Source organism: Marmota monax, unplaced genomic scaffold, assembly GCF_021218885.2.
Source record: "Marmota monax isolate L192 unplaced genomic scaffold, Marmota_monax_Labrador192_F-V1.1 WCK01_AAM20220418_F8-fsc00061, whole genome shotgun sequence".
Lineage (NCBI taxonomy): Eukaryota > Metazoa > Chordata > Mammalia > Rodentia > Sciuridae > Marmota > Marmota monax.
Window position 1 is genome coordinate 9,109,748 of NW_026695230.1, and position 9,266 is coordinate 9,119,013.

The 9,266-nt window shown below is 38.0% G+C and overlaps 1 non-coding gene across 1 annotated transcript; it reads left to right on the forward strand.

Annotated features, from left to right (window-relative positions):
* Positions 1 to 5,717: 5,717 nt before the first annotated feature.
* LOC124088659 (U6 spliceosomal RNA) lies at positions 5,718 to 5,820 on the forward strand. Its single transcript, XR_006850416.1, has one exon. It is a non-coding gene; the product is annotated as a U6 spliceosomal RNA (small nuclear RNA).
* The last annotated feature ends 3,446 nt before the right edge of the window (positions 5,821 to 9,266 follow it).

Here is a 9,266-nt window from a genome sequence, read left to right on the forward strand (position 1 = left end):
GCAGATGACATGATTCTATACCTAGCAGACCCAAAAGGGTCTACAAAGAAACTATTAGAGCTAATAAATGAATTCAGCAAAGTGGCAGGATATAAAATCAACACGCATAAATCAAAGGCATTCCTGTATATCAGCGACAAATCCTCTGAAATGGAAATGAGGACAACCACTCCATTCACAATATCTTCAAAAAAAATAAAATACTTGGGAATCAACCTAACAAAAGAGGTGAAAGCCTTATACAATGAAAACTACAGAACCCTAAAGAGAGAAAAAGAAGAAGATCTTAGAAGATGGAAAAATATACCCTGTTCATGGATAGGCAGAACTAACATCATCAAAATGGCGATATTACCAAAAGTTCTCTATAGGTTTAATGCAATGCCAATCAAAATCCCAACGGCATTTCTTATAGAAATAGAGAAAGCAATCATGAAATTCATATGGAAAAATAAAAGACCCAGAATAGCAAAAACAATGGTAAGCAGGAAGTGTGAATCAGGCGGTATAGCGATACCAGACTTCAAACTATACTACAGAGCAATAGTAACAAAAACAGCATGGTACTGGTACCAAAACAGGCGGGTGGACCAATGGTACAGAATAGAGGACACAGAAACCAATCCACAAAACTACAACTACCTTATATTTGATAAAGGGGCTAAAAGCATGCAATGGAGGAAGGATAGCATCTTCAACAAATGGTGCTGGGAAAACTGGAAATCCATATGCAACAAAATGAAACTGAATCCCTTTCTCTCGCCATGCACAAAAGTGAATTCAAAATGGATCAAGGAGCTTGATATCAAATCAGAGACACGCCTTCTGATAGAAGAAAAAGTTGGCTACGATCTACAGTCGGTGGGGTCGGGCTCCAAATTCCTCAATAGGACACCCATAGCACAAAAGTTAATAACTAGAATCAACAAATGGGACTTACTCAAACTAAAAAGTTTTTTCTCAGCAAAAGAAACAATAAGAGAGGTAAATAGAGAGCCTACATCCTGGGAACAAATCTTTACTCCTCACACTTCAGATAGAGCCCTAATATCCAGAGTATACAAAGAACTCAAAAAATTAGACAATAAGATAACAAACAACCCAATCAACAAATGGGCCAAGGACCTGAACAGACACTTCTCAGAGGAGGACATACAATCAATCAACAAGTACATGAAAAAATGCTCACCATCTCTAGCAGTCAGAGAAATGCAAATCAAAACCACCCTAAGATACCATCTCACTCCAGTTAGATTGGCAGCCATCATGAAGTCAAACAACAACAAGTGCTGGCGAGGATGTGGGGAAAAGGGTACACTTGTACATTGCTGGTGGGACTGCAAATTGGAGCAGCCAATTTGGAAAGCAGTATGGAGATTTCTTGGAACGCTGGGAATGGAGCCACCATTTGACCCAGCTATTCCCCTTCTCGGTCTATTCCCTAAAGACCTAAAAAGAGCATGCTACAGGGACACTGCTACATCGATGTTCATAGCAGCACAGTTCACAATAGCAAGACTGTGGAACCAACCTAGATGCCCTTCAATAGACGAATGGATAAAAAAAAAATGTGGCATTTATACACAATGGAGTATTACTCTGCATTAAAAAATGACAAAATCATAGAATTTACAGGGAAATGGATGGCATTAGAGCAGATTATGCTAAGTGAAGCTAGCCAATCCCTAAAAAACAAATGCCAAATGTCTTCTTTGATATAAGGAGAGTAACTAAGAATAGAGTATGAGAAGAAGATTAACATTAAACAGGGATGAGAGGTGGGAGGGAAAGGGAGAGAGAAGGGGAAATTGCATGGAAATGGAAGGAGACCCTCAGGGTTATACAAAAGTACATACAAGAGGAAGTGAGGGGAAAGGGAAAAATAATACAAGGGGGAGAAATGAATGACAGTAGAGGGGGTAGAGAGAGAAAAGGGGAGGGGAGGGGAGGGGGGATAGTAGAGGATAGGAAAGGCAGCAGAACACAACAGACACTAGTATGGCAATATGTAAATCAATGGATGTGTAACTGATGTAATTCTGCAATCTGTATATGGGGTAAAAATGGGAGTTCATAACCCACTTGAATCAAAGTGTGAAATATGGTATATCAAGAAATTTGTAATGTTTTGAACAACCAACAATAAAAAATTAAAAAAAAAAAAGAACCACAAAATGCTGGTCATAGTGGCACATACTTGTTTTCCCAGTGACTCTAGAGGCCGGAGCAGAAAGATCACAAATTCGAGGCCAGCCTTAGCAACTAAGCGAGACTGTAAACAACTTAGTGAGACCCTGACTCAAAAAATAAAAAGTGCTGGGGATGTGGCTCAGTGGTAAGCAACTCTGTGTTCAATTCCTCAATACCAAAAAAAAAAAAAAAAGACTGAAATTTTCTGCTGAAGACACTGAAGAATGGCTAGAGGCAGAGGAATCTTTAGCTATACAAACTAGGTTAGGGCTGTTTGTGTTCATAATTAGGCTCAGGGAGAAGGCAGAAAGCAGAGATCATGAGGGTGAAAAGGACTGAGTGTCCTAGAGATAAGGAAAGAAAAATCTAAAGATTTGGGGTTTGAACCCAGTTCCTCATGTATCCTAGGCAAGTGCTCTAGCCCCAGTCCCTTCCTTCCATGTTTTTTAATATTTATTTTTTAGTTATAGTTGGACACAATACCTTTATTTCACTTATTTATTTTTATATGGTGCTGAGGATTGAACCCAGGGCCTCGTGCGTGCAAGGTGAGTGCTCTACTGCTAAGCCACAACCCCAGTCCCCTTCCTTCCATTTTTAATTTCATTTTGATTGATAGATTTGTTTCTTAAAATGTGACACTTTGAGACCAGGCTAACTTGATCAACAGACCTGAAAGCCTTCATTAACTGGCATGCCAAAGTCAAGACACTTTAAATACATGATAGTGAACATTCTTTAAATAGTCGTTATAATTAATTGTGTCTACTCACTTTATAACAGCATGTTCTGGTTCAGGTTATCTTCTCTGGCTTCAATTTTCTCCTCTGTAAAATAAGAATAACAAATGTATCATCTCTTGGATTATTGTGAGTATTATCCAGAATGACAGAGGTAAAGCATAGCACCTAGAACTGAACAGTTTCTCAATATGAGTCTGCAATTATCATCTCTTTAAGCACCCTTATTTCTCACATGGGAAATCTGAAGCACAGAGAAGTTAGGCATTCTGCTCAAGGGTTAGAACCAGTATTAAATGCCAGGCAGTCTCCAAAGCCCACCCTTTTTAACCACTGCACTCTCTTTGCAGTGTCTAAACCAGTATCAACACCATAGTCACTATAGCCACCACTGCCACTGGACTCTCCTTTTATCATTAGCTCTGGATTTGAATTATTTAGTGCATCTGAGTGACTCTGGACATGTGCTAGGAAAATGATGAGTATTTAAGATATGGTCTCCCTAAATTGCTGAGGCTGGCTTCAAACTTCCAATTCTCCTGCCTTGGCCTCCCAAGTTGCTAGAATTACAAGTGTGTGCAATGATGATGCCCTATCTACCATTTTCAGTTTTTAGAGTCTTACCAGAAGTCTCTGAATATAAGAAGTGAGTTTAAGCTGAGCATATTGGTACACATCTGTAGACTCAGCAACTCTGGAGTCTAAGGCAGAAGGATCACAAGTTCAAGGCCAGCCTCAGCAATTTAGAGAGGCCCTAAGCAATCTAGCAAGACTCTGTCTCAAAATAAAAATAAATAAAAATAAAAAGGGCTGGGGACAAACGAATGTCAGTAGAGGGAGCAGAGAGAGAAGAGGGGAGGGGAGGGGAGGGGAGGGGGGATAGTAGAGGATAGGAAAGGCAGCAGAACACAACAGACACTAGTATGGCAATATGTAAATCAATGGATGTGTAACTGATGTGATTCTGCAATCTGTATATGGGGTAAAAATGGGAGCTCATAACCCACTTGAATCAAATTGTGAAATATGATATATCAAGAACTATGTAATGTTTTGAACAACCAACAATAAAAAATTTAAAAAAAAAAAGAAAGAAAGAAAAGAAAGAAAGGAAAAAAGAGAAAAATCAAACAGAAAGCAAAGCTTGGTAGTTAAGAGCATGAACTCAGGAGCAGACTGCCTTGGATCTACCATTCTGTGACCTTGGACAACTACTTATCCTCTTCATATCTCAGTTTTCTCATTGGTAAAGTGGGGATAATAATTTTACCTACCTCATAGGATTAAATGATATAAAATTTATTTGGAAGTATTTATAACAGTGCCAGGCACATATTGTTATGTAAATACTACATATATTATATATTTATTTATACATATGTATGGAATCTTTAATATGATATTTGGACATGTAATTTATTTTCAAATAGTATGTTCAGATACACTAATGCTAAATATATAATAACTTTAGAACTTTTTCAAAGGAAAGAGTGGAGAGGGACAAGATATACATACAAAACACAGATGGGGTTTTTTTTACACATACACCTGCACCCACCAGCTATGTGTTTTGTTTTGTGGGTTTTTTTTTTTTGAGAGGTGTGTCTTTGAAGAGAAATGATTTATGTTTTGATTTTCCTTCTGAGCTTCTCTTCCTATAAGTTCTCCTCCCTAATACTGTGTCTGCTCTTTTGTGTCACCCCTTACCCAGGCATTGCACCAGGGGGCGGGTCTCCTAGGGGCAGAACACATTCCTTGCTAACCACACTGGTGGGCCAGGCATGGCATCTGCCTGAAGTTCACTAACCCACTGAGATTGGTCCTACGTAATCTTGAAACTAGACATTTTTGTAGTATGTGAGAACTTGATTTGTTTTTATGTGGTTTTCTAGCATAATCATACCCATACCTCTGACCACAATAAGTTAATTTTGACTTAGCTACTCAGAAAAATAACTATTTCCTTCAAAGAAGTTAATGTTATCCCATTAGTCTTAGGTGGTTTCTCTTGGTTAATTTTAAAATTTGTTGTAGGTAAGTTATCTCTCGGAAGAATTTTAAGCTTTATGACATTGTGGAAAGTTTCTCTAGCTAAAACCCAGACACCTTAGAGTTTAATCCTAGTTTTGCTCCTGTGACACCAGAAGTAAGTTGCTTCACCCCTCTGGATCCCCGCTCATCACTTTCTTTTTTTTTTTCCTTTAAAAAAACAAAACTTTTTTTTTTTTTTTTAGACAGGATTTTTGCTATGCTGCCCAGGATCCAGGATGACCTTGAACTTGAACTCACAGACCTCCTGCCTCCACCTCTCTTGGGTAGCTGGGATTATAAGCGCGACCACTGCACCTGGCTCTTCAAATTTCTTTTTAATGGCAAATACTTTTTTATGCTCTTGCAATCAAAATCGGCTTTCTACTGAATCAGTGAAAGGTTGAGACTGGTAGTCTAATCCCTCATTTTACAGAAGAGAAAACTGAGCTAAATAGTAATGAAGTGGTTTGCCAAGGTGAGGCATCTAGCTGAGATCAAAGTCAAGACTGTGGTATGGAATTATGCTGTGTTGTTTACTAGAGCCCCAGCTATTATGTGCCTGTTAGTTGTTATGTAGTAGCAAACAATATTGTGCTTAGCTTAATAGAGAATTTCTTCCTTTATTTAGACAGTTTCCTTTGAAGAAAATAAAGTCCTTGAATTTGTTGTGATTTGCTTTGAGAGATTATAAGCTTTGATCTTAAGTTTTTGGTTGTCATAATTAAAACTTTGAACAGCATTAAATATCACTGTAGGGTACTCATTTCAGCAGCACATATACTAAAATTGAACGATAAAGAGATTATCATGGCCCTTGAGCGAGGATGACACACAAATTTGTGAAGTGTTCCATATTTTTCAAAAAATAAATGTATAAATAAATATTATGTATATGATAAAAATGAGTAAGTCTTTCTGAAAAATGAAAATTTTCTATTTTTATAATTCAATAGGAATCCTAGCATGAAGAAAAATGGAATATTAAAATACCATTATTATTTGGACCTGAGAATTAATAGGATTTCCCTTATGAAAGAAAAACAACTGGGGCAGTTCTCAGGATTTAAAGGTGGTTGTTTTGGGGTTTTTTGTTGTTGTTGTTTTTAGTTTTTAATTTCACAGTACTGGGGATGGAACTTAGGGCCTTGTGCATGCTAAGCAAGCACTCTACGGCCAAACTACATCCCAAGCCCTAAAGGTTTCTAATAATTAAGTGATAACTTATTAATACATTAGTAATTAGGGTTCCTGTGATACATTGTACTTTATTCTTGTATAACACTGTTTATCTAAAGATTATCTTGCCTATAATTAAGTTTCATATAATTCATTCATTATAATTTAATTCTCTCATTTTCCAGTTAAACAAATCAAAATTTTTACAAATATGATACTCTCAAAAGCTCCTGGGCTGAGGATGTAACTAGTGATAAAGTGTATGCTTTCAGTGTGTAAGAAGGCGCTAGGTTTAATCCCCAGCACCAAAAAAAAAAAAAAAAAAAAGTCTTTCATATAACAGGAGTGATAATACCATCATGCTAGGTGGCCAGTTTAAAGGGTTTAGACTCTGTCTTTCTAAACCAAATAAGCTAAGATCTCCTAGCTCCAAAGCAATCTCCCATTTCAGGCTCTCTTCCCACTCCCCCAGCTCCTGGCCAATGAGTTCAGTAGCCAGTTTCCACTTAGATGCTTTTACTTTGCCTTTGAACCTTTCCTAGGACCTGTGCTCAACTACTACGGTCTTAGCTTCAGTCTTCTCAGGCAGAATACCTGGATTAAGCAGCAGCAGTTTAGCCAGTGTCTCTGCTGCACCTGTCCTGGACAAGAGAAAGGAAGATTGGGGCACCCATTATTGCCCTATCCTGGCCCTAGTCTCTGAGTATAAAAGAAAGCAAGTTGGGTTGGGAATGTAGTTTAATGGTAAAGAGTTTGCCCAGCATGCACCAAGCCCTGGGTTCAATCCCCAGTAGCGCGTGCACGCGCGCCACACACACACACACACACACACACACACCCCACTAAAAGGAAGCAAGTCAAAGGCTGGTTCCTTGGACAGCAAACATTAAATTCTAAACTGGAAACTTATGACTCCTGAAAAAGAGAGGATGATAAATATTGACAAATCCTTACTGAAAGCAAGTGTAACTGGCAGAGGTAGCAGTTGTATACAGCTTTGCTGCTCCAAGTGTGATCTGTTGAAGAGTGGCATCAGTATCACCTGGGAATAGTCAGAAATTCAGAACCTCAGACCCCATCCCAGACCTAATGAATCAAAATACACCTTTTTTTTTTTTTTTTGTAGTTGTAGATGGACTGACTGCTTTTATTTTATTTGTTTATTTTTATGTGGTGCTAAGGATCGAACCCAGTGCCTCACACATACTAAGCAAGCGCTCTGCCACTGAGCTCCAACCCCAGCCCCCCCAAAATATACCTTTTAATAAGGATCCCCCACCCTAGGTGATTTGTGTGTACACTCTCTGTATTTGTCTACCAAGACTGCCATAACAAAATATCACAGACTGAGTGGCTTAAACATCAGAAATTTATTTGTCCCAGTTCTGGGAGCTAGAAGTCTAAGATCAAGCTCAGCAGGTTCAATTTCTTCGAGGCATCTCTCCTAGACTTACAGATGACTGTCTTCCCACTATGTCCTCACATGGCCTTTTGTATGTGCTCATCCTTGGTGTCTCTGTGCCCTAATCTCCTCTTCTTATAAGGACATCAGACAGATTGGGTTAGGGGCCCCTAACAACCTCATTTTAACTTAATCACCTCTTTAAAGGCCCAATCTCTAAATACTGTCATATTCTGGGGTCCTGGAGTTAGGGCTTGAACATAAGAATTTGGAAGGAGGTGTGGGTGGCACAATAGCAGTAGGTAAGTCTGGATTGATCTGTCCTTTCCTTTGAAAGTTTCCAGAGTAATCAGAGCCTGAGAGACAGACTCTTGGACTGCCCAAAATGCACAGGAGTCAAATGCTAAATGCTAATCTAGTCATGACAGAGAGACATACTACTACCAGATTTATAAACTTAGAGGCTAGATGCCTTCATTTCTCTGTTGGTTTACCTAAGAGCCTCCTCAGGTTACCTGGTGTACCTAGAATGTTTATATCCCTTCTAAATGACCCAGCATTTCCCTAGAGGCCTTAAAGCAATCCATGTGTTGATGTATTACCAACTTCTCAGCTTTATTCCTTTGCTTCTGAGAAAGCAATTTTATTTTCGCAAGGCTGGGGGACATCTCTTGATAACTCCTAAACAGCGTTATAACCACAGACCAGTCACATGATCTTATTTAGTCTTTATAAGGACTCTGTGCAATAGATACTATTATCCCAATTTACAAATAACAAGTGGTAGCTCAGAGATGTTAAGTAATTTGTTTAATGTCACATATTTGGTAGTTGGAAGTCAGAATTTGACCCAGTTCCAAAGTCTGTGGTTTTAAGATGGGCAATATCCATACCACCTCTCTGGCCTTTATCTCAGGCAAGCCCCAAAGCTGCTTTACCAGCTTTTATTTATAGACATGTGACTGACTTGTCTTCCTACTCCTGCATGTGGTTCAGATGTCACATGTTACCCTCATTATTATGATTACTATCATTTTCATCATTATCAATTAACACTTGAAAGATCTCATGGTGCTGAGTGATTTAATTTTAATTCCCCACATGCAATTTCTGCCTGCAAATTATTTCTTTAAATTGCCACGAATATAATATTTCCTTTTGAAAACATGACAAACCATAAGCAGGTTATTTGTTTTAATGCTGAAAGCTTGGGAACAAAAAAATTTTTCTTCAGCTTTTCATCACACACAAAATCTAAACAATGGATGTCCTGCTTTTACACTTCAAAGATCAAGTTAAAATCCTCTCAACCGGAATAAAAATAAATCCAACGGAACTTAATCCATGGGTCTATTACTGCTCAGTGTCAAAAGCCTATGTTTTTACTGTCTTCTTTTTAAATTTTAAAATGCTAAGATTTGTTATTGGAATTTGGAATTTTGCTAATTAAACTTCAAATTATGGAGTTATATATCAGTCGGTAAATGGCAATGCAAACAAAATCGGGTGATAGTCTTCTATTTGAGTTTTGACTAATACACTTACTAGCTAGGTCACTTTAAGAATGTTACTTAACTTCCCGCAACCTCTTAATCTTGCTATTAAAAATGAGTTAATCAACTCTTAGAAGAATATTTTTTAGAGATGGATGTATGCTGAATAAAATTATATGATGACCAACATTAGCTTCAAAATAGCCCAAATATAAGAAAAGGTGTATGGGAATA